Below are 26,522 nucleotides of genomic sequence, written 5' to 3' on the forward strand. Positions count from 1 at the left end.
AAGGCATTGGATAATTTGTTTTGTCATCATCACTTATCATCATAGTTTTTATGATGATAGAACATCATTAAAATTATGATTATAAGTGATGATGATGAGGTAGATTATCCAATTAATTATTGTTATTGAAGTTTAAATATAATCAAAGATATCGATGCATCTAAGGAGCCATGTCATTATACCATATTTTATAAGTAAAAGAGCACGAAATGAAAGATAAAACACAAGCATTTCGGAAAACATTGATTGATATAAGTTGGTTTTCAAAAATAACTTAATTTGTAGATTATAAGTATCTATGTCAATTTACATGAATGTATTTTAAGTGAGGCTTAGTGAAACAAACAATCTACATAGAATATAATAAACTCAACCTAATCTTGTTGCTCTAAGAACATTAATAAAAAACAACAACAACATACAAAAGCAGTTATCAACAAAACAACATCTTACAACAGAACCAGATATTATTAAATGTTTCTAGAACACACCTTTTATTGAAACTAATCGTAGGTGGAATAAGAATCAATTATGAGGTTCATCAAGGTTGATAAACAATGAAAAAAAATATAAGGAATAAGAAGTTTACACAATAATTTCATACTTCTTATATTTCTTCTCATAATTTCTCAAACTAGATGAAGTTTTTTACTGTTGTTTCTTCATTTACTTTTCTTGTGACTTAACAATGAATTGTTCTTTTTTTGAGTCCTACAAATACCATGAAAGTTATCGAGATGTGAAACTGCAAACTTAATTTTCAACAACAAATACATGCAACAAATTAAAAACACTAACAAAAGTATGAAGTTCGTATTGTTGTGAAGCTAAGAAGAAGTACAAGGTGGATGATGTTTTTAACATGGCTTCATATTTCTTGTAATTTATTTCTGTTAAGGTCGTGAAGACGAATCTAAAAAAAAAGAGAACATTCAACAAGATGGAACAAAAGAGATAATCAGGAACTATGTAACAAGAAGATGGAAGATGATTAATACCTTTCGTATGAAGAACAAGAATCACGACTAATGAAGAAGAAGAGAAAAAATGGGTGCTAGGGTTTACCAGCGAAGGATACGACACTACTGTCAAAAAGTGAGAGTTAATTCGATTATATATGGGTATACTATTTCACAACGGTTAAAACTATCAACCATAGTGATATCCCTTATATTATTTATTTAAAAATAAATAAAAACGAAAAGGCAGGCGTCTTAATGTTAAGGAAATAAAATATTCGAGGGCGCTGAAGTTCAAACCCATGAAAGTTTCATTTTATCACCACGGTTAAATGACCCACCATTATTATATGCTAACATTTTTTAATAAAAAAAAAATTTAAAAATTGTTAGCGCCTTAGTTTAGATATGTCACCACGGTGTATTGATGAATTGTGGTGAGTTTGGCGTTGTCGTATGGGCGTTTTGTAGTAATGCTGACATCAAGTATTACGCACCCACATTGATACATTTAATAATTAATAAGTATTTAACGGAACATAACAGTTCGCATGAATAATTACACACTTGTGATTTCGATTGAATCAAATTTACACAACAGTGGCTACTTTTACAACTTGTTTTATCAACCAACTTGATCAGCAAAAATTACTAGAGATTTTAATAAATTAAATAGAGGGAATCTTAAATTTACAAGGCACTAGCCACAAATATAGGTCATATTCATTTAAGATGTCGTTTGATAATAATAACAATAAACTTTACTGTGAGAACAAACTCATTAAAATATAAGTTTTATGAATTTATTCAAATTGAATGCTTAAAAAGATATTATTGTATAAAACTTAATACCAATAAACTTAAACAACATAATAATGTTAAATATTTAATTTTAAATTAAATAAATATAATTTTATTTATATATTGAAAAAAAATTCACAACATATTAATCTTTAGAAACGACGAAAACAAATAAAAAAAATTCTAAGTATCCAAAATTTAAAGAGACAAACATTTAATCTTTCCTCATACATAGAGATGTGTTCAAAAGATTTTTTTTATAAATAATATATAATAATTAAATATTATATATATATATATATATATATATATATATATATATATATATATATATATATATATATATAACAAAGTGTATTCATCTTCCCTCTCAAAATATAAATACAGTGCATATTTTACATGAATCAAGGATGAAGGAAAATGAATTTGAAAATAAATATAATAGAAATATTTGAAGAGTTACACCACGAGTTACACTCGCTCGTAAATTCATTTCGAATAATATTTTTTAAAATCAACAGTTAGATTATAACATAATATCATATAGATCAAACATTTAAAATTTGAGATTAATCTATAATAATTTGCAATACCATCGAGATATCTAAAGATTAATGTTAAAATGAACGTTCATATAGTGTGTAATTTTGATGTAATTCTATGACATAGTAAATTACTATAGATTAATCTCAAATTTTATAAGTATAATCTATATGATAATATATTTCAATCCAACGGTATTCAAAATGAAGTTATTGAGCGAGTGTAACTCTTCCGGTGTAATTTGATCCCTCTCTCTCTCTCTCTCTCTCTCTCTCTCTCTCTCTCTCTATATATATATATATATATATATATATATATATATATAATTGTAACAAGGGTGTCCAATTTAGTAACATGACACCTCTGATAACTCTATATCACGTATTTATATAATGAAATTCACTATTGGATTGAAAGCTATTATGATATAGATTATGTCTATAAATTTTAACATCAATCAAAATTTTTGATATGTCAACGAGAAGCACTAAAACGAACATCTTACAAAACTTCAACAAAACTGTTAATTTTGATCATTTTGTTTAACATATTAAATAATTTCCGATTGATGTTAAATTTTATGGACATGATCAATATGATGCTAGCTATCCAACGGTATATTTTGTTATACGGATATGCAGTAAAGAGTTATCAGAGATATCAACATTACGCTAAAAGTCAATTTTGCAGCACTAAAAAGACAGCACTTTTATCACAAAGCGCTGCCAAAAGTTGTAAAAAAAATTGCTAAACAAATGTGCTGATAAAGGCCATCTTAAGAAAGCGCTTTAAAAAAGCGTTTCTAAAGGCCGTCTTAAGAAAGCACCTCAGAAAAAACTTTTACAAAAGCGCTGCTACATGTTAACCTCAGAAAGCGCTGCTAAATGTTAACCTAAGAAAGCACTTTTAAAAAGCGCTGCTAAAGTCATATGAAAAGAAAACGCTTTCTAAGGAAAAAGTGATGCTAAATCTAACATTAAGAAAGCGCTTTTGCTGGCTTTTCTAAATTTTATAATTAAAATTCCTAAACCATAAAATAACAAAACACGATTTCAGTTGCTCAACAGTTCTTACGCGACCTTCATCTTCTTTCGTTTTCCTCACAACCCGTTCACCACCGGTCACCGCTGTTCTCAGTTCTATCAACACCGCCGTTCTCACTCTCGTCGCCTTTCATCTCAGTTCTTCCGCGAGCCCTCCGTCTGTGTTGATGTTCGCAGAACCACCGTCAACCTTGGGACTGCCACCACCTCTCACTCTCCATCATCAACCTTGCCAAGTTCGACGTACATCGCTCATTCTATGTGATTCCTTGAGTTCTACGTACATCATACAAAATTAGGCATCAGTGTTGTACACTCATGCATCCGGTAATGCGATTAATCTATTATTTAATTAGTCGAATAATTTATTTACACATTTCAATGAAAATAGTCTGATTTTTATTATGTTTTTATTTAAGGTTCTTGTATGAAAAATTGATGCGCGGGAATCACTTGTCAAATAGATTCCATTTCGTGTCTTCCTCCCGTGTCAACGGAGCGTCAATTGTTAAGGATCCAGATTCAGTAAGATATTACTTAGTTGAGAGATTCATGGCCAGAAGTACAGAAAGCTTGTATCTTTTACCGTATAATACTATTCCTGTAGGGTTAGTACTTCATTCTAAGTTCATTCTAATCTTTGTATCTTTTGTGTTGAAAATTTCCATCAAAACTTTTGTTTTAATTTATAGAACGTCACTGGTTGTTGGTTTCTATTGATCCTTTCAAAGAAGTGGTGTATTATCTGAATTCGGTAGATGGTGATTGGACAAATTATCCAGATATGAAGTTAATGATTGATATGTAAGTGAGATTGTTCTAAATATATTCGTGTGTATTTGTATATTTAATTATTTCAGTGAGATTTTTCTAAATATATGTTTTTATTTTGTAAGATCAATACAAGTATTATGCTCTCAAAGAGAAGCTCGAGTATCACGGTCTATATCAAGCAACATTACATGGATCAAAGTGGAGGTACATTAATTTCCACAATTTTGCATATAATAGTGATGCTACTTGATAAAACAAGACAACTATACATTCTTATTTGTTTTTCTATGTAGTATGCTCGTCAGCGTAACAGTATATATTGCAGATACTTTGTTATGAGGTTTATGAAAGAAATCCTTCATTTGAATCGAATAGAGATTCCAATCACGATATGGATTTATAACTTAGGATTTATTTTAATATTTATCGAATATTTCATATAATTTATAACTTTAACTAAATCGTGCATATTATGTTTTATTATGTAGTACTTTGATGAATACAAGTGTGCTCATTACACGAAAAATCAATTGGAAGAAATCAAGGAGGAATTGTGTGAATACTTTATGGAGAAAAGAATCATATAAGGTATTGGAAGTTGAAAAGTGTTATGAAAAATTATGTTTAATTGTGTTGGAGCCAAGTTATTTTAATTGACTGTGTTGTTCTGTTCATACCTTGCAGGACCTTTAATTGTGTTGGAGCCAAGTTAGTTTAATTGATCGTGTTGTTTTGTTCATACCTTGCAGGACCAGGACCGTTCGCTCGTCGGTTTTTGGTGATTTTAGGCTGATTTTGTTAAGGCTGATTTAGTTATTGTTAGGGCTGATTTTAGTTTTGTTGCAAACATGTGAATTGAATTATAATGGTGTACATATTTTGAATTATAATGGTATATAATGTCTTTTTTTGTATATAATGGCTCCTTTGTTGAAATAAAGGCTCGTTGAAATGTAAGGCTTGAATTACAGGTTTATGGGATTATTCCAAAAAATATGCTTTCTAAAAAAAGAAAGAATAGGCAGTGCGTTTACATAAAAACGCTTAAAATGTAATTTTTTACGTGAAGCAAAGAAAGCGCTTTTTAGGAAAAGCGCTGCTTAAAAATGCCAATAAAAAGCATAAAAGGCTAGACAAAGCGCTGCTAAAGGCCTACTTTAGGAAGCGCTTTTTCAGGAAAAAGCGCTGCTACAGACCTACTTTAGAAAGCATTTTTCAAAGAAAAGCACTGCCTAAAGTATACATAAGGCAACACTTTTGTGTAAAAAAAAACGTTGTACATACCTACAGCAGCGCCATCATAGGCAGCGCTTTTAAGCGCCGTTAAAGGCCAAAAAAAAGCGCCTTCTTTTCTTTTTTTTGTGTAGTGCAAGTTACTAAGTTTGAAACCTTTGTGTCATTTGATCCTGATATATATATATATATATATATATATATATATATATATATATATATATATATATATATATATATATATATATATATATATATATATATATATATATATATATATATATATGGAGCATATCAATTGAGAGCATTTTTAAATGAGAGATGAGAGGAAGAAATAACAATCATTGGATTCATCAAGAGAGAGAAATTAATAGCCTCATTAATGTATTAACATTCTCTCTCTTGATGAATCCAATGGTTCATTTTTTTTCTCTCATCTCTCATTTAAAAAATGCTCTCACTTGATATGCTCCATATATATATATATATATATATATATATATATATATATATATATATATATATATATATATATATATATATATATATATATATATATATATATATAAAAATTGTAAGAATCATAATCTTTAAAATTAATATTTATGAAGGCTTAAATGCAGTTTTGATATCTCAAATTTTTCAATTGCTTGATTTTGATCCCCCCATGTTTCAATTGTTTGATTTTGTTCCCTAAATTTTTTAAGTGCTTGATTTTGGAGCCCTAAATTTCAATTGCTTGATTTTGGCCCCTGAAATTTATTCCCTTTTACATTTGATAGTCCCCTAATGACATGTAGACTAAAATTCTCTTTTTTTAATTATTTTTTTTAATTTTCTTCTTTACGATTCTATTTTTCTTTTCTTTTTAATAGGTAAGGTTTGTATGTAATATTTTGAAAATCTTAAATATTTCATTAAACTTAGAATATACGAACAAGCATGCAATATTCTTTATAAAAAATTGAAATTCTGTATGACTAATAGTATTGCTAGAGTTTCGGACTTTATGCTGAAATATGAGAGGGTTAACGGTCAAAGAGTTTGTTATTTTAATCAAGTAGTAGTTTATTTTTGTCAAAATAATTTGCCGTTAGGCATAAGTTGAATGAAATATTTAAGATTTTTTTTAAATATTACATTCAAAGTTTAACTATTAAAAAGAGAAGAAAAAGAAAATTATAAAAAAAATTAAAAAAAAAAAAAGAAAAGAGAAAAGGTAATGAAAAAGAGAATTTTAGTCTACGTGTCATTAGGGGACTATCAAATATAAAAAGGGACAAATTGGAGGGGTCAAAATCGAACAATTACGAAACTTGAAAAATAAAAATCAAGCAATTGACATGAGGGACCAAAATCAAGCAATTGAAAAATTTGGAGAGTCAAAACTGCATTTAAGCCATTTATGAATTGTATGATTCGTAAACATCAATCATAAGGTGTGTGTTATTTTAAATGTATTTAGTATAATGTATATTATATAAAAAAATCTCCCAAAATAAACTAAAATTTTCACAAATAGTTTTTCCACAAAATATTCAAATATACTCCTTCCGTCTCATAATAAATGTCTTATTTGAGCTTTGTGCGGTTCTTAAGAAAATAATTAGATATATTGATTTTAATGATAAAATTAATATCATTTACTAAAGTACCCTTATTTATTATAGGTAGTGAAATTGTTGAAAAACGTGAAAGTTAACATATACGGATATAGCACACTACTAGAAAAAGTTGAAATAGCCACGGAAATTTAAAATAATGTCATTATCTGAAGAAATTGATGTGATGTATAAAGATTTAAATAATGCAATAAATGAAATAAATAAAAATATTACATTTTTAATAGAAAATACTAATAAAATTGCAGATTATACATTTAATAAAATAAAAAAATTATCTTAATGAAATAAATAATATACATGAACTCCTTGATGAAATTAATAGAGATAAAGAAATTGATGATTATATAAATATTCAAAAAATTAGGAAAATTCTTTATCAATTAGAAACTTTGTTATAACATGAAGAAAGTAATAGAAGTATAACAATAAAAGATTTAGAAGAAATATTAGTTAGATCAAAAGAAGTAAACCAACTAAATATAGTTAAACAAGAACTTATAACTACATTCATGATAGTAAACCCATCATCTTCATGGAGGGGATAAAAACTGAATACATAGAAGCATTGAGAAGATCTAATGATATGGAAGAAATTAGACAATTAATGGAACAACTACAAATAATAGAAGAAGAAAATAAACAAGTAGAAAATATAGAAAAAATAAAAACTAAGAAAGAAAATGAAGAAGTAATATTAAATTATAATTCTTCAGAAGTAGGATCAGAATTAGGATATGAATCAAATATAGAGGAAATACTTATGGAAAAAGGAGAAACAAGTAATTCAAAAAAAAACATGAGGAGAGTTGGAATCCTCATAGTTCTTGGGAAAACTATGAAAATGAAACTATGAATTAAAGAGGTTATACAAAGGCTAGTGGAAAATGGACAAAAGTTGCGGAAGAATTTAAGCCTAACTATGAAGAAACTAAATCTAAAAAATTATTAAACTTATACTGTGTAAGAAATCCAGAGGATATATTACAAAGGTGGTCTAATGATATGATTATGCTTATAGCAACCGATGATAAATTTTCTAAGATACACCTACTGGATATCAAGAGTTTAATAGCTTATAGAACAACATGAAATATGCTGAAATTCTTAACAAGTATTAATGATGAAACATGACATCAATATATAGGGATGGTAGAAAATAATCAACAATTTTTTGAACTAATAATGGAATTAATATATAAAGAATTCATAGGCTACAACACTCTTGAACATAAAATAGAAGTAAATAAACTTTTGCGAGAAAAGACAGTAATTCATCTAATTAATATGCAGATAAGTAATATGTGTGAAATACATAGTTTCATTTGTGAGTATTAAAAATACTATTACGAATTAGATAATGAAACTAGGGAAATATATAAAGGAGTCTTTATATGCAAGTTACCATACCCACTTAGTACAAGAATAAGAGATATATGGAAGTCTCAACCAATTGAAATAGGTGATAGCTTAGGAGAAATTATTCAAATTCTATATAATGAATTAAGACGAAAATGCATAAAGAGTACAACAGCTAAACAATTAAATAGAGGTAGAACCTCACTTTGATTTGATATACCAGAGATAGAGCAACCAAAAAATTATGGTTGTCATCAACGAGGTAGAAAAAGTTATAAAAGAAAACATAAGTTAAGAAAAACTTATCCTAGTAAAAAGGCCTATAAAAATACTAGAAAAAAGTATTTTAGAAAGAGGAAGCACACACCTAAAAAATATTGTCCAAAAGAAAAAAAGAAATGCATATATGCATTGTAGAAGGTCATTATGCCAATGAATGTCTAGGAAAAAAGGAAAAAGACCTTAAGGAAAAATCTAAACTAATAAAGAAAGTGTATAAAATATATAATTTTGAACCTCTTGAAGATGAGCTAAGTGATTCTGATTGTAGTGTATATGAATATATAGAAGATGAATTATCTTCAGATGAAACAGAATCTGAATAGTACATATATCAAAATTAAAATTGAAAAAGAAAACAAAGAAACTGAAGCATATATAGATACAGGAGCAAGTATTTGTATAGAAACCAATGCATTATTTAGTGAATGAAAAAGATTGGAAAAACCATTAAAGATTCTAATAGCATATGGCTTAATACATCCACTAAATTGGGTAGCTACAAGAATTACTTTAAATATTCAATGTAAATTATTTTTAGTATCTATAATATACCAACAAGAAACAGGGTTTAATATGATAATTGAAAATAATTTCCTAAGATTATATGCACCCTTTTATTAATAATTAGAGTATATATCAATTGAGGCTCCATATATTAAAGGAAAACAATTGAAATAAATAATAGATATTTCTATTATTCATTCATCTCAAACAATTTATTCAAGAAAACAATCAGAGCTCTCCAGGTTAAAACATGGTAAAATTATGGATTTAGTTTGTAGAAAAATACGTTATGTATTAATTAATTTAGATCCAGGAAGAAAAATACAACGCATAATGAAGAGCTATTAGATAAAGTGTGTAGTCAAAACACACTAGATCATAAAATTAATAATAAAGATATGGAATTAGTTGAATTGAAACTAAAAGATCCAACGAAAGAAATTAAATGTAAACCCATGATATACACAAAACAAGATGGAGATGAATTTGTTGAAGATATTTAACAAATGTGTGAAAAAAGGATTAATAAGACCATCAAAAAGTAAACATTCAGCACCAGCATTTTATGTTGAAAATTATAATGAGATTAAAAGAGGAAAGAGAAGGATGATAATTAATTATAAACAAGTAAATGAAGCTATGGAAGGTCGTGCTTATTTTCTTCCAAAAAAGATCTAGTTATTGAATGAGTTTGAAATATGAATTTGTTTAGTACTTTTGATTGTAAATCTGGATTCTACCAAATAAGATTAACAGAAGAATCTAAAGCCATAACATCAGTTAGCTTCCCTCAAGGTCAATATGAGTGGAATTGACTTTCAATGGGAATGAAACAATCACCAGGTATTTTCCAATGAAGAATGGACTCTATCCTTAAAGAATTCAAGGATTTTTGTCTTATTTATGTTGATGATATATTAGTTTTTTCTAATAAATATTTAAATGACCACTTTAAAATGGTAGAATTAGTACTTAGTAAGTGCTTAGATCATTGAGTAGTATTGAGTAAGAAAAAATCTATAGTAGCTCAAAATAAAATTAATTATTTAGGATTAGAAATTGAGAAGGGGAAATAATAATGCAAAAACATATATTAGAAAAACTTCAAAAATTTTCTACTAAATTAAAAGACAAAAAAGAATTGCAAAGATTTATTGGATTACTAACATATATTTCAAATGAAGGATTTATTAAAAATCTTGCAGCCTAAAGAAAATTACTTCAACAAAAACTTAAGAAGGATGCTATATGGTCATGGACCGAAGGTGACGAATTACGTATTACTAAATTGAAATATTTATGTCAAGATCTTCCAGAATTATATCATTCATCAGATGATGATCTAGTTATTGTTGAAATTGATGCATATATAACGAATGTTGGGGAAGTGTTATGAAGGTAAAACCACCTGGTCAAAAGAAAGAATTACTATGTAGATATATGTATGGAACCTTTTCAGACAGTGAAATTAATTATCCTACTCATGAAAAAGAAACATCAGCATTAATTCGGATGTTAGAAAAACATATTTATGCTCTTGATAATGAATTTATTGTTAGAATCGATTCTACCTATGTTGCAGGGTTCAAAATATTAATCATAAAGGAACTTACAAGCAAGGGAGACTTAGAAGCTGGAAAATGAAATTATTTGAATATAATTACTCAATTTCTCACATTAAAGGAGAAGATAACGTGCTTGTAGATATACTTTCAAGAGAATGGAACGATGCGCAAAAGAAATATTAAAACAACAATTAGAGTTAAAAGAAGCACACAAAATTCACAAAATAAAAGAGAAAGAACTTATTGCAAAGGAATTGGAATTGATTGAAAAAGAAAGAGAAATTATAAAATCTCAACTTAGAGGAAAAAGTCCACTTGAAAAAATTAAAATAAAAGAACCCAATAAATGGTATGTGGTGTTTAATGAACCATTTCTCAGGAATATATGATGAATGGAATAAAGCAGCCCCTCATTGTAAAAAAATCTCGGGAGTTACTTATAAGGGATATGCCACCAAAGAAGAAGCTGAAAAGGAAATGAATGATCACAAAAAATTAGAAAAATCAAGAAAAGAAATTTATCTTGGTCCAAGAACTTTTTCAGAGACAACAAAAAATAATGCACCAGAAAGAACATCGATGAAATTCTTAGGAAAAATTCCTTCTTCTTTAGATAATTTGCCAATTATGCCTCGCAAGGAGCATGAAAATCAAGTTAAATTCTCCGAAGAAAAATTCAAGGAGAATCTCAAAAGACTTATTCATTGGACCGAAAAGGAGAAAACCAATTGTTTTTATATGGTGGATAGAAAGCATTTTGGAGTAAAAGTTGTAATTACCCCAGGAGCACCTCAGTTACTTACATTCATTATGTTCCAATTTGGACTTATTGAAAGTCTTTATTTAAGTAAAAAAATTGAAGAAATGAACCTATTCTCATATAATTTTAAAAAAGAATATTGTTGGAAAAAGAAATATTTATATGAAGTTCTACTCAGCTTATCCGAATTTCACAACAAATTAATCGGCAAAGCACCTTGTCTTCACTGGAGTAACTAATAATCAATTTCCTCTAAAAGATGAATCTAAGGAGGAAATGTATGATGATGAGCAATTAAATAAAATTTATCTATTCAACTTTCAAGTATATTTTTCCAATGTCAATTTTTTGGAAAAAACTCAGTGTAAAAGTATTATACCTAGCATCCAACATCATACTCTTAAGCAAGACAAGTGGGAAGGTACTAAAAGATAGAGATGTTCACATATTGACAACTTTTGAGTTGTACTTTTATGCATTTAATGCAGAGGTAACGAATTATAATCCAATTGTCCTCAATGATTTAGGTTCTAGTCAAACGAAAAATGAAAACCATGCATGTGAAAGATGCTTCAAAGAAAAGAATGCTGTAGAAGTTGCTCAATGTTTAGAAAAGTCAATGTGCCTTAATGAAGAAGATAAAGATGACGAAATAATTGAAGACTAAATGCATAGGCTTTAATGGTCTTGTGGTACCATGGGACAAAATACTTAGGGACACCTTTGATAAAGGGATAAGGATATAACTATTTGCCATGTAGTCTTTAAATATAATTATTTAGTGTAGTACTATTGATCAATAGTACTGTAAATTACTATAATAATAAAATAATATTATAATGTGTCTTTAGGTCTATAAATAAGTGCTTCTACGATGGAATGAAGCAAGTTGTAGTAAACAAAAATTTTGTGTAAGTTTCTTTTTAGAAACATATGCTAATCCTTTAGGATTTAGCTGGTCATCTTTTGTGTGCTTTCTTGTATCAAAACTACTATCAATAAAATTATATTTCCACTTATTTAAGAAATTTTCAATTACTTTCATATACATATATCTATTAATCAACTGTCACATAAAGCTACGGAAGCAGGGATGGTCCAAAATTACGAGAAATTATGATCAGGTACAATTACTATGTTTACCTAATTTTTATTAAGTGTTATAATAAACTTATATATTTAGTATAATAAAAATGGAAAAAGATATGATAAATTAAATTGAACATTTAAATATTATTGAAGAGGATGGAAATTATGAAGGAAGTATTTTAATAGATCCAACTTTATCTTAAAAAATACAAAAGGAAGATTTAGATTTAACAAAGGATGCAGATATGAAAGGTAAAGAAAAACTTGGAGGAATAATAAGGAGATTTAACCAAAGGGATAATATTATATATTATGGTAAAATAATTAATGAAACACCAACTTACTTAGCAGATGCTCAAGGACATACTTATATACAACTATTAAATTAAAAGAAACTCACGGAACTCAAGAAGAATATAAAGAAATATGAACATTAAAATAAAATAGGATATATTCATATAGGAGCAATACAAGTAATAAACAAAGTAACTTTTCAAGAAGGAATAAATTCTCCAATAGAGCTTATATTAAAAAATGATAGAATTACAGACCCTGTAGATAAAATACTTGGAGTTGTAGAAGGAAATTTAGCTTATGGTAAACTAAAATTTGAAATACATCCAAATATTGGAATACCTTTAAATACTAAAAAATTAGAACAAATTTTAACTCTTGAACACAAATTTCTTAGAGAAAATTTAATGAGGTCAGGAGATAAAACATTTTTAGTCACTTATTGTGTTTATTATGCATTAACTAATTCTCACTATAGTATTACATTTAGAAATAATAATAGAATTGATATTCCAAGTCTTTTTAAAGATATTGGAAAAATTTATTATCCAAAAATAAATGAAATAACTGAGCTTGGAACTTTTATGAATCAATCCAAGTTTTTAGAGCTAAGAAAAAAATCGAATACCAAATCCACTTAGATTTTATGAAACTGAAAAAATTTAAGAATGTGATTTTGATAAACTTTCAAACTCAGTAAAGGACTTAACAACATATTTAAAAAATAGATTATAAATTTAAACAAAATGAGTATTGCTGTATTTAGTATAAAAGAAAAAGTAAAAGAAATAGTTATAAAAATTATAGAAATAGATATAACTTATTTTGATAATATTGAAATTAAAGAGAAAGATTTTTATGAAAAACTAAGATGTATTTGGAATTTTACTTTACCAAATAAAGAATATGAGAAATTATGTGCACAAGCTATACTTTTTGAAAATGAAATAGATTATTCACTAGAAAGTGATATAGATCATATTTTATTAGTTAAAAGCTTTTATGATGATGAATTTATAATAGATTTAGCTTTAATAGAAAATGATGAAATTTGGAACTATTTTGATGATGATTAAGTTAATAAAAATAAATTATAAAATTATTTCAATAAATAATGAGGTATCATTTTTGGTATCAGAGCACTAAGATTAAAATAAAATAAAATTAGACATATAAATAAAAATAAAAAAATAAAAATTTTCAAAACTAAAAAATGAGTATAGTTAACGAAAGATTACAAATTATACAACTTAATGATCGAACAAAAAGAACAAGATGTCAAATAAAAATAATATATGATAGACTAGATTATCATTTAATAATAAGAGTTAATTTTGAAATTGAAAGAACTACATAACACCTTTTAGAAATTGAAAATAAATTAGATTTTTATAAATCAAAGTTTTGAGAATTAAATGAATATAAAAAAATCCGTCACCAAGATCTGCGACCAAGGAATTAGAGACCAAAGTTAAAATTCAGTCAGTAAAAACCATCTCTATCACAAATTATTTTAGCTAAGTAAAACCATATGGACCCGGATACCTATACGACCCGAAATACTAATTAAGACCATACGGATCTGGATACCTATACGTCACTAAATACTAACACTACTAGAAAAAGTTGAGATAGCCACGGAAATTTAAAATAATGTCATTCTCTGAAAAAATTGATGTGATGTATAAAGATTAAATAATACAATGAAATAAATAAATAAAAATATTATATTATTAATAGAAAATACTAATAAAATTGCATATTATACATTTAATAAAATAAAAAATGGTCTTAATGAAATAAATAATATACATCAAACCCTTGAAGATAAATAATAGAGATAAAGAAATTGATGAAGATATAAATATTCAAAAAAATTATGAAAATTATTTATCAATTAGAAACTTTGTTAAAACATGAAGAAACTAATAGAAGTATATCAATAAAAGATTTAGAAGAAATATTAGTTAGATCAAAAGAAGTAAACCGACTAAAAGTGGTTAACAAGAACCTATAACTACATTTATGTTAATAAACCCATCATCTTCATGGAGGGGATAAAAACTCAATACATAGAAGCATTAAGAAGATCTAATGATATTGAAGAAAGTAGACAATTAATAGAACAACTACAAATAATAGAAGAAGAAAATAAACAAGTAGAAAAAATAAAAATAAAAACTAAGGAAGAAAATGAAAAAGTAATATTAAATTTGAATTTTTAGAAATAGGATTTGAATTAGGATCCGAATCAGATATAGACAAAATATTTATGGAAAAAGGAGAAACAAATAATTCTAAACAAAAAAGAAAACATGAAGAGAGTTGGAATCCACATAGTTCTAGGGAAAACTATGAAAATGAAACCATGAATCAAAGAGGTTATACAAAGGATAGTGGAAAATGGACAAAAGTTGCGGAAGAATTTAAACCTTACTATGAAGAAACTAAATCTAAAAAATTATTAAACTTAGACTGTGTAAGAAATCTAGAGGATATACTACGAAGGTGGTCTAACGATATGATTATGCTTATAGAAAACGATGATAAATTTTTTAAGATAAACCTAATAAATGTCAACAGTTTAATAGCCTATAAAACAACAGGAAATGTGTTGAAATTCTTAACAAGTTTTAATAATGAAACATTACATCAATATATAGGGATAGTAGAAAATAATCAACAATTCGCTAAACTAATAATAGAATTAATATATAAAGAATTCATAGGCTACAACACTCTTGAACATAAAACAGAAGCAAATAAACTTTTGCGAGAAAAGTAAGAAATTCATCTAATTAATATGCAGATAGGTAATATGTGTGCAATAGATAGTTTCATTTGTGAGTATAAAAAATTCTATTATGAATTAGATAATGAAACTAGGGAAATATATAGAGGAGTCTTTATATCCAATTTACCATACCCACTTAGTACAAGAATAAGAGATATATCGAAGTCTCAACCAATTGAAATAGGTGATAGCTTAGGAGAAATTATTCAAATTCTCTTTGATGAATTAAGACGATAATGCATAAAGAGTACAAGAGTTAAACAGTTAAATAGAAGCAGAACCTCACTTTGATTTTATATACCAGAGATAGAGCAGTCAAAAATTATGGTTGTAATCAAAGAAGTAGAAAAAGTTATAAAAGAATATATAAATTAAGAAAAACTTATCCTAGAAAAAAGGCCTATAAAAATACTAGAAAAAAGTATTTTAGAAAGAGGAAACAAACAAATATTGCCCAAAAGAAAAAGAAAAAGAAATGCGTATGTTGGATATGCAATGTAGAAGGTCATTATGCCAATGAATGTCCAACAAAAAAGGAAAAGGACCTTAAGAAAAAATGAAAACTAATAAAGAAAGTATAAAATATATAATTTAGAAACTCTTAAAGATGAGCTAAGTGATTCTGATTGTAGTGTATATGAATATATAGAAGATGAATTATCTTAGAAGAATCAGAATATGAATAGTACATATATCAAAATTAAAATTGAAAAAGAAAACAAAGAAATTGAAGCATATATAGATACCGGAGCAAGTATTTGTATAGCAACCAGAGCATTATTAAGTTAATGAAAAAGATTGGAAAAACCATTAAAGATTCAAATAGCAGATGGCTCAATACATCTACTAAATTGGGTAGCTACCAGAATTACTTTAAATATTCAAAGTAAATTATTTTTAGTATCTATAATATACCAACAAGAAACATGGTTAGATATGATAATTGGAAATAATTTCCTAAGATTATATGCACCCTTTTGCCAATACTTAGAGTATATATCAATTAAGGCTCCATATATTAAAGGAAAACAATTGAAAGAAATAATCGATATTCCTATTATTCATTCATCTCAAACGATTTATTCAAGAAAATAATCAGAGCTCTCCAGACTAAAACATGGTGAAATTATGGATTTAGTTTGTAGAAAAATGTGTTATGCATTGATTAATTTAGAACCAGGAAGAAAAATATTTACGCATAATGAAGAGCTATTAGATAAAGTGTGTAGTGAAAATCCACTAAATCCTACAATTAATAATAAAAATATGGACTTAGTTGAATTGAAACTAAAAGATCCAACGAAAGAAATTAAATGTAAACCCGTGATATACACAAAACAAGATAGAGATGAATTTGCTTAAGATATTTAGCAAATGTGTGAAAAATGATTAATAAGATCATTAAAAAGTAAAAATTCAGCACCAGCATTTTATGTTGAAAATCATAATGAGATTAAAAGAGGAAAGAAAAAAATGGTAATTAATTATAAAAAAATAAATAATGCTATGGAAGGTAATGCTTATTTTCTTCCAAGAAAAGATCTAATTATTGAAAGAGTTAGAAATATGAATTGGTTTAGTACTTTTGATTGTAAATCTAGATTCTATCAAATAAGATTAACAGAAGAATCTAAAGCCATAACAGCATTTAGTTTCCCTCAAGGTCAATATGAGTGGAATGTACTTCCAATAGGAATGAAACAATCACCAGGTATATTCCAACGAAGAATGGACTCTATCCTCAAAGAATTTTTGTCTTATTTATATTGATGATATAATAGTTTTTTTAAATAAAGATTTAAATGACCACTTTAAAAAGGTAGAATTAGTACTTAGTAAGTGTTTAGAACATGAAATAGTATTAAGTAAGAAAAAAGATATAGTAGCTCAAAATATAATTAATTATTTAGGATTAGAAATTGAAATGGGAAAAATAATAATGTAAAAACGTGTATTAGAAAAAACTTCAAAATTTTCCTACTAAATTAATAGACAAAAAAGAATTGCAAAGATTTCTTGGATTACTAACATATATTTCAAATGAATGTTTATTAAAAATCTTGTTGCCGAAAGAAAATTACTTGAACAAAAATTTAAGAAGGATGCTATTTGGTCATGGACCGATGATGACGAATTACTTATTACTAAATTTAAATATTTATGTCGAGATCTTCCAAAATTATATCATCCATCAGATGATGATCTAATTATTATTGAAACGGATGCATCTAACGAATGTTGGGGAGGTGTTATGAAGGCAAAACCCTCTGGCCAAAAGAAAGAATTACTATGTAGATATATGTATGGAACCTTTTTAGAAAGTGAAATTAATTATCCTACTCATGAAAAAGAAACATTAGCATTAATTCGGATGTTAGAAAAACACTGAACTTATGTTCTTGATAAAGAATTTATTGTTAGAATCGATTCTACTTATGTTGCAGGATTCAAAAATATTAATCATAAGATGACAAATGAAATTATCCGAATATAATTACTCAATTTCTCACATTAAAGGAGAGAAGAACGTGCTTGCAGATATACTTTCAAGAGAATGGAACGAGGCACAAAAGAAATATTAAAACAACAATTAGTGTTAGAAGAAGCACTCTAAATTCACAAAATAAAAGAGCAAGAACTGATTGGAAAGGAAGTGGAACTGATCGGAAAAAAATAGAAATTATAAAATCTCAACTTAGAGGAAAAAGTCCAGTTGAAGCAATTAAAATAAAAGAACCCAATAAATGGTATGTGGTGTTTAATGGACCATTTCTAGGAATTTATGATGAATTGTATAAAGCAGTCCCTCATTGTACAAAAATCTCGGGAGTTACCTATAAAGGGTATGCCACTAAAGAAGAAGCTGAAAAGGCAATGAATGATCACAAGGTATTAGAAAAATCAAGAAAAAAAATTTTTCTTAGTTCATGAACTTTTTCAGAAACAACAAAAAATAATGCACCAGTAAGAACATCGATGAAAATCTTAGGAAGAATTCCTTCTTCTTAAGATAATTTGCCAATTATGTCTCTCAAGGAGCACGAAAATCAAGTTAAATTCTCTGAAGAAAAATTCAAGGAGAATCTCAAAAGACTTACTCATTAAACCAAAAAGAAAAAAACCAATTGTTTTTATATGGTGGATAGAAAGCATTTTGGAGTAAAAATTATAATTACCCTAGTAACACCTCAGTTACTAACATTTAATATGTTCCAATTTGGACTTAGTGAAGGTCTTTATTTAAGTAAAATCTTGAAGAAATTAACCTCTTCTCATATAATTTTAAAGAAGCAGTCCAAAATTTCAAAAAGAATATTGCAGGAGAAAGAAATATTTATATGAAGTTCTACTCAGCTTATCTGGATTTTGCAACAAATCAACGGGCAAAACACTTTGTCTTCATTGGAGTGAGTAATATTCAATTTCCTCTAAGAGATGAATCTAAGGAGGAAATATATGATGACGAGCAATTAAATAAAATCTTATCCAATCAACTTTCAAGTATATTTTTTAAATGTCAAGCTATTGGAAAAGTTCATGTGTAAAAGTATTATACAAAGCATCCAATATCATACTCTTAAGCAAGACAAGTGGGAAGGTACTAAAAGATATAGATGTTCACTTATCGACAACTTTTTAGTTGCTCTTTAATACATTTAATACGGAGGTAATGAATCACAAACCAAGTATCCTCAATGATTTATGTTCTAGTCTAAAGAAAAATAAAAACCATGCATGTGAAAGATTCTTCAAGAAAAAAAATGTCGTAGAAGTTGCTCAATGCTTAGAAAAGTCAATGTGCCTTAATGAAGAAGATAAATATGAAGCAATAATGGAAGACTTAATGCAGAGGCTTTAATGGTCTTGTGGTACTATGCGACCAAATACTTATGGACACCTTGGATAAAAGGATAAGGATGTAACTATTTGTCATGTAGTCTTTAAGTACAATTATTATTGTAGTACTATAGATGAATGTTACTGTGAATTATTTTATTAATAATATAATATTATAATGTGTCTTTAGGTCTATAAATATTACGATAGTATGAAGCAAGTTGTAGAAAACAAAAATTTTGTGTAAGTTTCATTTTAGAAACATATGTTAATCCTTTAGGATTTAGCTTGACATCTTTTGTGTGCTTTCTTGTATCAAACCTACTATCAATACAATTATATTTCCACTTATTCAAGAATCTTTCAATTACTCTCATATACATATATCTATTAATCAAATATCTCACATAAAGCTACGGAAGCAGCGCTGGACCAAAAATTTCAAGAAATTATGATCAACTACAATTACTATGTTTACTTAATGTTTATTAAGTGTTATAATAAACTTATATATCTAGTATACTAAAAATGGAAAAAAAATGATAAATGATATTGAACATTTAAATATTACTGAAGAGGATGGAAATTATGAAGGGAGTATTTTAATAGATCCAACCTTATTTCAAAAAATACAAAAGGAAGATTTAGATTTAACAAAGAATGTAAGGTAAAGAAAAAATTGGAGGAATAATGAAGATATTTAGCCAAAAGGATAATATTATATATTATGGTAAAACAATTAATGAAACACCAACTTACATAGCAGATGCTCAAGGACATACTTATATACAACTATTAAATAAAAAGAAACTCATGGAACTTAAAAAGAATATAAAGAAAGATAAACATAGAAATAAAATAGGATATATTCATATAGGAGCAATACAAGTATTAATCAAAGCAATTTTTCAAGAAGGAATAAATTCTCCAGTTGAATTAATATTAAAAGATGATAGAATTACAGACCCTGTAAACAAAATACTTGGATTTGTAGAAGGAAATTTAGCTTATGGTAAACTAAAATTTGAAATACATCCAAATATTGGAATACCTTTAAATACTCAAAGATTAGAGCAAACTTTAACCCTTGAACACAAATTTCTTAAAGGAAATTTAATGAGGCCAGGATATAAAATATTTTCAATCACTTATTGTGTTAATTATGCATTAACTACTTCTCACCATAGTATTACCTTTAGAAATAATAAAAGAATTGATATTCCAAGTCTTTTTGAAGATTGAGGAAAAATTTATTATCCAATGAAAAATGAAATAACTGAGCTTAGAACTTTTATGAATAAATCAAACATTTTAGAGCTAAGAAAAAAAATCAAATACCAAAACCACTTAGATTTTATGAACCAGAAAATTTTTAAGAAAATGATATTGATAAACTTTCAAACCAAGTAATGGACTTAACAACATATTTAAAAAAATAGATTATAAATTTAAACAAAGTGAGTATTGCTGAATTTAGTAAAAAGGAAAAAGAAAAAAATAGTTATAAAAATAAAAGAAATAGATATAACTTATTTTTATAATATTGAAAATAAAGAGAAAGATTTTTATGAAAAAATAAAATGTATTTGGAAACTTACTTTACCAAATTATTTAAAAACAAAAATATGTAAAAAATATGGGAAATTATGTGCATAAGCTATACTTTTTTAAAATGAAATAGATTATGCACGAGAAAGTGATATAGATCATATTTTATTAGTTGAAAGTTTTTATGATAATGAATTTATAAAATTTTTTTAAATGAAGCCTTGTATATTATAGAAGGAAAAATTACAAAAAGGATGGGTTAGACAAAAAGACCCATCAATAGGAGAACCTAAAATTAGATATACCTAGTCTATTACGAACAAATTCTTTTCTCATTCCCGGAGGAATGGAATCAAAAAAATAATGAAATGTGGGACTATTTCGACGATGATTAAGCTAATAAAAATAAATTATAAAATTATTTCAGATAATGAGGTATCAATTTTTGGTATCAGAGTACTAAGATTCAAATAAGATAAAATTAGACATATAAATAAAAATATAAAAAATAAAAATTTTCAAAACTAAAAAATGAGTATAGTTAACGAATGATTAAGAATTATACAACTTAATGAATATAAAAATATTCGTCTCCAAGATCTGCGACCAAAGAATTAGAGACCAAAGTTAAAATTTGGTAAGTAAAAACTGTCTCTATCACAATGTATTTTAATTTAGCTGTGGTAGTAGAAAAAAATAATAAATGTTGCATTGGTATTCTAAAAAAACATTTATTTTGAAAGATAGAAAAAGTAGAAAAAGTGCAAATAAGACACATATTATAAAACGGAGAGATAAATTTTCAAAAATATCTTTATCATGCAATTTTTGAGTCAAATTCAAAAAAGTTCAAATGTCCATTCTCAAATAATTTTTGGAACTCTGAAAAAGTTGCTGAAGCATTAACTTATAAAAAAAACATCACAATCATTCCATTGGCATTCAATAAAAGCTCATGTCAATGTCAATTGACAAATAAAATTCCAAATAATAATATTGTTTAATTCGCAATCAAAGTTTTAAACCAAATTAATTACACAGATTCGTGCAAAAGATAAGGAATAACCTAAATTCTTAAAAATTGTTTCAAAACAACTATAATATACAACCAAATAACTTTATCATAAGTGTAACAAAAAATATTCACAAATTACCATTAAAATTTCATAGCTCATGAAACATATATATATATATATATATATATATATATATATATATATATATATATATATATATATATATATATATATATATATATATCAATATTGTAAAAAAAAAAAGAAAAAAATAGTGAATTTCAAATATCTGTTTCATGATCCGTAAAAAATAAATATTAATGTTAGAGGACAAATTTCAATAAATTAAAGGCTTAAATAATGATTTCATCCCTGTAAGTTAGCGTGTTTTTGGTTTTAGTCCCTGAATCTTTTTTTTTCGTTCCAAGTCCCCATATGTTCAATTCGCTTTGGCGTTAGTCCTTGTTGTTAGTGAGACGTTAAAAAAAGCTTATGTGGCAGGCGCTGGTGACTTGGCATACTCCTTAAACATTGTTTTATTGTTTTTTTGTAACACACGTGGATATTAGTTTTATGCAAATGAAAAGTCACTCCACTTTTGGTATTTAGTCCCTATCAATTAGGGTTTAAACTTACTTAGAAGCTGCTTAATGAAAACTCAGTGAAAGTGGAAGGAGACGATGTACAGAGCACTTCTCTGAGGCATTTCTCCGTTGAAGACCTGACAATCTTATTTGAGCCACCTCGATTTCAGCTTCCAGGTATGAATTTTACAGTGAATATTCATTATGGGGGTAAGTTTTGTAGGGATGGTGCGGTATACTACTTAGGTGGGGATAAAGTGTTAGTAGATATTGACCCTGATAGATGGAGCTTCTTTGAAGCAACTGGTATTGTGAAAGATCCTTGCAATCTGGAGTCAACCGATTACTGGCTATGGTGGTATAACATTATATCGTGTAAGCATTCAAGGGTGGTTAGTGATGTTGATGCTACTGAGGTCTATGAGGTTGCTGTTCAAACTAGCTGTAATATAGATTTATATGTTGAGCACAAGGTGGATGATAATGTGAATGATATTGATGATGTTAATGTTAATGTTGAAACTGATAATGTGGATGATAATGTAGATGATAATGTGGATGAGATTGAAGTTGATAATGTTGATGCTGAAGTTGATATTGAAGGTGCAAATGATGGTGATGATAGTGAAGATAGTGAGGATGGTGATTATAAGGCTTTTTCATTTGAGGACAATGAGGATGAAAGGGCCCTTGGCATGGATGATGGATTTGAGGTTGTAGATAAACCAACTAAAAGGGTCAAGAGGGTAGCAAGGAAACATAGGAATAACCCTAAAAAGAATAGAGGCAGCAATGTAGGTTCATCTAGTGGAATTAGTATTGGTAGTGAAGGCCTTGAAACCAATTATGTGAGTGATGATCTTGGGAGCAGTGATCCTGATGCATCAGACCAAGAGAAAGGACCTAAGTATCCTAGGTTTGGGATGGAGGAGCTAGACCAAGACTACAAGTTAAAGTTGGTTTGGAGTTTGTATCTCTGCATAAATTTAAGGAGGATATAGTGCAATGGTCAGTATTAAATGGAAGAGAGATAAAGTTGAAGGATAGAAAAACACTTAGAAAGGGGGGGTTTGAATAAGTGTAGCTTTAAAACTTGTAAGATAAAAACTATTTGCACAATGATTTTTATCCTGGTTCGTTATTAACTAAACTACTCCAGTCCACCCCCTTGGAGTGATTTACCTCACCTGAGGATTTAATCCACTAATCACACGAGATTACAATGGTTTTCCACTTAGACAACTGTTAAGTCTTCTAGAGTATACTGATCACAACTTGATCACTCTAGGAACAATCTGCTTAGATACCTTCTAAGACTTTCTAGAGTATACTGACCAACAACCTGATCACTCTAGTTCTTACAACTTAATGTAAACAAATTCTAAGAGTTACAATGCTTCTTATAAAGTTATTATCACAACTGTGATTTCTCTTAAGTTTAAGCTTAAATCTCACTAAGATATTACAACAGCAATGTAGTGAGTTTGATGATGAAGTTTGAGAGCTTTTGAATTTGACAGTGTTTCTGTATAATGCGCAAGTGTTGTATTCAGAATTTGTAACATAGCTTCTCATCAAAACTTCATATTTATAGGCGTTTGAGAAGATGACCGTTGGGAGCATTTAATGCTTTGCGTAATCCGTACAGCATTGCATTTAATGTTTCACTCTTTTGTCAACTACCTCGAGCCTTGTTTTCGCTGTGTCTACTGACGTTGCCTTTAATAGCTTCTAACGTTCCTTTTGTCAGTCAACGTAGCCTGCCAGCTAGTACTTGCTTCTGATCTGATATTTGTGTGAACAACGTTTGAATATCATCAGAGTCAAACAGCTTGGTGCAGAGCATCTTCTTGTCTTCTGACCTTGAAGTGCTTCTGAGCGTGATACCATGAGAACTTCAGTGCTTCTGCTTCTGATCTAAAGTTCTTCTGATGATTCCATAGACCCATGTTCTGATTCTGCTTGACCATCTTCTGATGTCTTGCCAGACCATGTTCTGATGTTGCATGCTAAACCTTCTGAGTCAGTGCCTCTTGCGCTGATTTTGTGCATACTCTTTATATAATTCCTGAAATGGAAATTGCATAGTATTAGAGTACCACATTATCTCATACAAAATTCATATACATTGTTATCATCAAAACTAAGAATATTGATCAGAACAAATCTTGTTCTAACAATCTCCCCCTTTTTGATGATGACAAAAACATATATAAATGATATGAATTTGCGATCAGAATATCAGACGGCTAAAGACAATTACACAGCTATAGCATAAGCATATAAACATAGTGTGTGAATATGTCTCCCCCTGAGATTAACAATCTCCCCCTGAGATAAATTATCTCCCCCTGAAATAAATACTGGAAGAAATTTATAAATAAAGGACTTCCCTGAGTATTTTCCATTTCAGTTGATACGATCACATATGCTTAGAACTTCAGAACATTCACAGCTTCTGATTTTTGCTTCCATAGGACAGCTTCAGAGCTTGAATTTCTTCTTGAATCATTGCATGCCAGATTGTATCAGAACATTGTTGAATGTACCAGAGCATCTTCTGAGCATCTCTACATCCTGAAATGTTACAGAACAAACTAAACGACAACAGTCAGAGCATGAATGAATCAGAACATAAAATATGTATCAGAATATATAATTATGTATCAGAGCAAAAAGCAATAATGTTTCAGAGCATATTTTAGAACTAAAAACATGCATCAGAATATATAAGGAATAAGAATGTGTTAGAGCATATTCTATCATCAGAATATCAGAACATTCTTCCTTCTTGCTTCTGATCTTGAAGCTTTATAGCATTCAGCTTGCTTCAAATTCCATGAGCTTGATTCCATACAAAATTGCTTTTCCACATGTCTTTGCTTCTCATGTTGAGCTTTTAAGAAACTCTTCACTTCTTGCAAAACACTCAAAGACATAGAACTTTGCAAGTTCTGTTAGAAATGTGGAGCCTTTCTCCCAGCAACTGATAAAATAAATCAGATCATTTATCACATTATTCTCCCCCTTTTTGTCATAACATCAAAAACATAAAAGATTCAGATGAAAAACAAGATAAACAAAATGAGAGAAGAAAAGCTAATTTCATTGATAGCAAGGAGAAACTGTTAGAAGTATAAAAGTACATGGAAGATGCATAGAAAAACAGATGCAGCAAACAAAGAAAACAATCTAAGACTCAAAGACTAAGATGACCCTAGCTTTGACATGATCTTGGCCAGCATGTCATGAATCCCATTGTTGCTCTCAGTCTGCCTCTCCATGAAGGTGCAGAACTCAGCATTGATCGTTCGTTGCTCATCCATGCGAGAAGATAGCTCAGCCTGGTTCTTCTGAATAACTTCCAGAGTCTTTGCGAGACGAGAAGGTTCATCAAAAGAAGCTTCACAACTTTTGTCCAGAGGGATAGCATTTTGAACCGCGACTTCTATTGTCAGATCATCACCTTGATTTTCCTCAACAGGAATACTTTCAGCAGGATGATCATCAGCATCTGCTTCTTCCATAGAAGCATCTCCATATTCTGCAGCAGGCACCTCAGAATCTCCATTCTCAAGAGCCTGAAGAATGGCAGCAAGATTCCTTGGGGCAGAAGGACCTTCAACTTCTGGGATTACCAAATCAGGATCTTCTTCAAAAGGATTCTCCCTCAGAAAGTCAAACAGCGATTTGAAGTCTCCAATCAGAACTGGATACTGAGGTCTCCAGACCACAATATCTCTGCAAGGGTTGTCCAACAACTCATCAACAAATTCCTTCTCTTCAAAAATATATCTCCCTCCGAGACGACTGAACCAGAAGTCTTCATAGCTCCTCAGAATTCCACAAGGGCGTGGAGCAAGATCTACACAAATTTCCTGAAGCTCTTCAAAATAAGCATCTGCTCTTCTTCGG

General features: G+C 28.3%; 2 pseudogenes; both read left to right on the forward strand.

Annotated features, from left to right (window-relative positions):
• Positions 1 to 10,840: 10,840 nt before the first annotated feature.
• On the forward strand, positions 10,841 to 13,469 carry LOC131657596 (uncharacterized; annotated as a pseudogene).
• Positions 13,470 to 18,103: 4,634 nt separating this feature from the next.
• Positions 18,104 to 20,701, forward strand: LOC131657605 (uncharacterized; annotated as a pseudogene).
• Positions 20,702 to 26,522: the final 5,821 nt, after the last annotated feature.

This window comes from Vicia villosa, linkage group LG1 (assembly GCF_029867415.1).
Source record: "Vicia villosa cultivar HV-30 ecotype Madison, WI linkage group LG1, Vvil1.0, whole genome shotgun sequence".
Classification (NCBI taxonomy): Eukaryota; Viridiplantae; Streptophyta; class Magnoliopsida; order Fabales; family Fabaceae; genus Vicia; species Vicia villosa.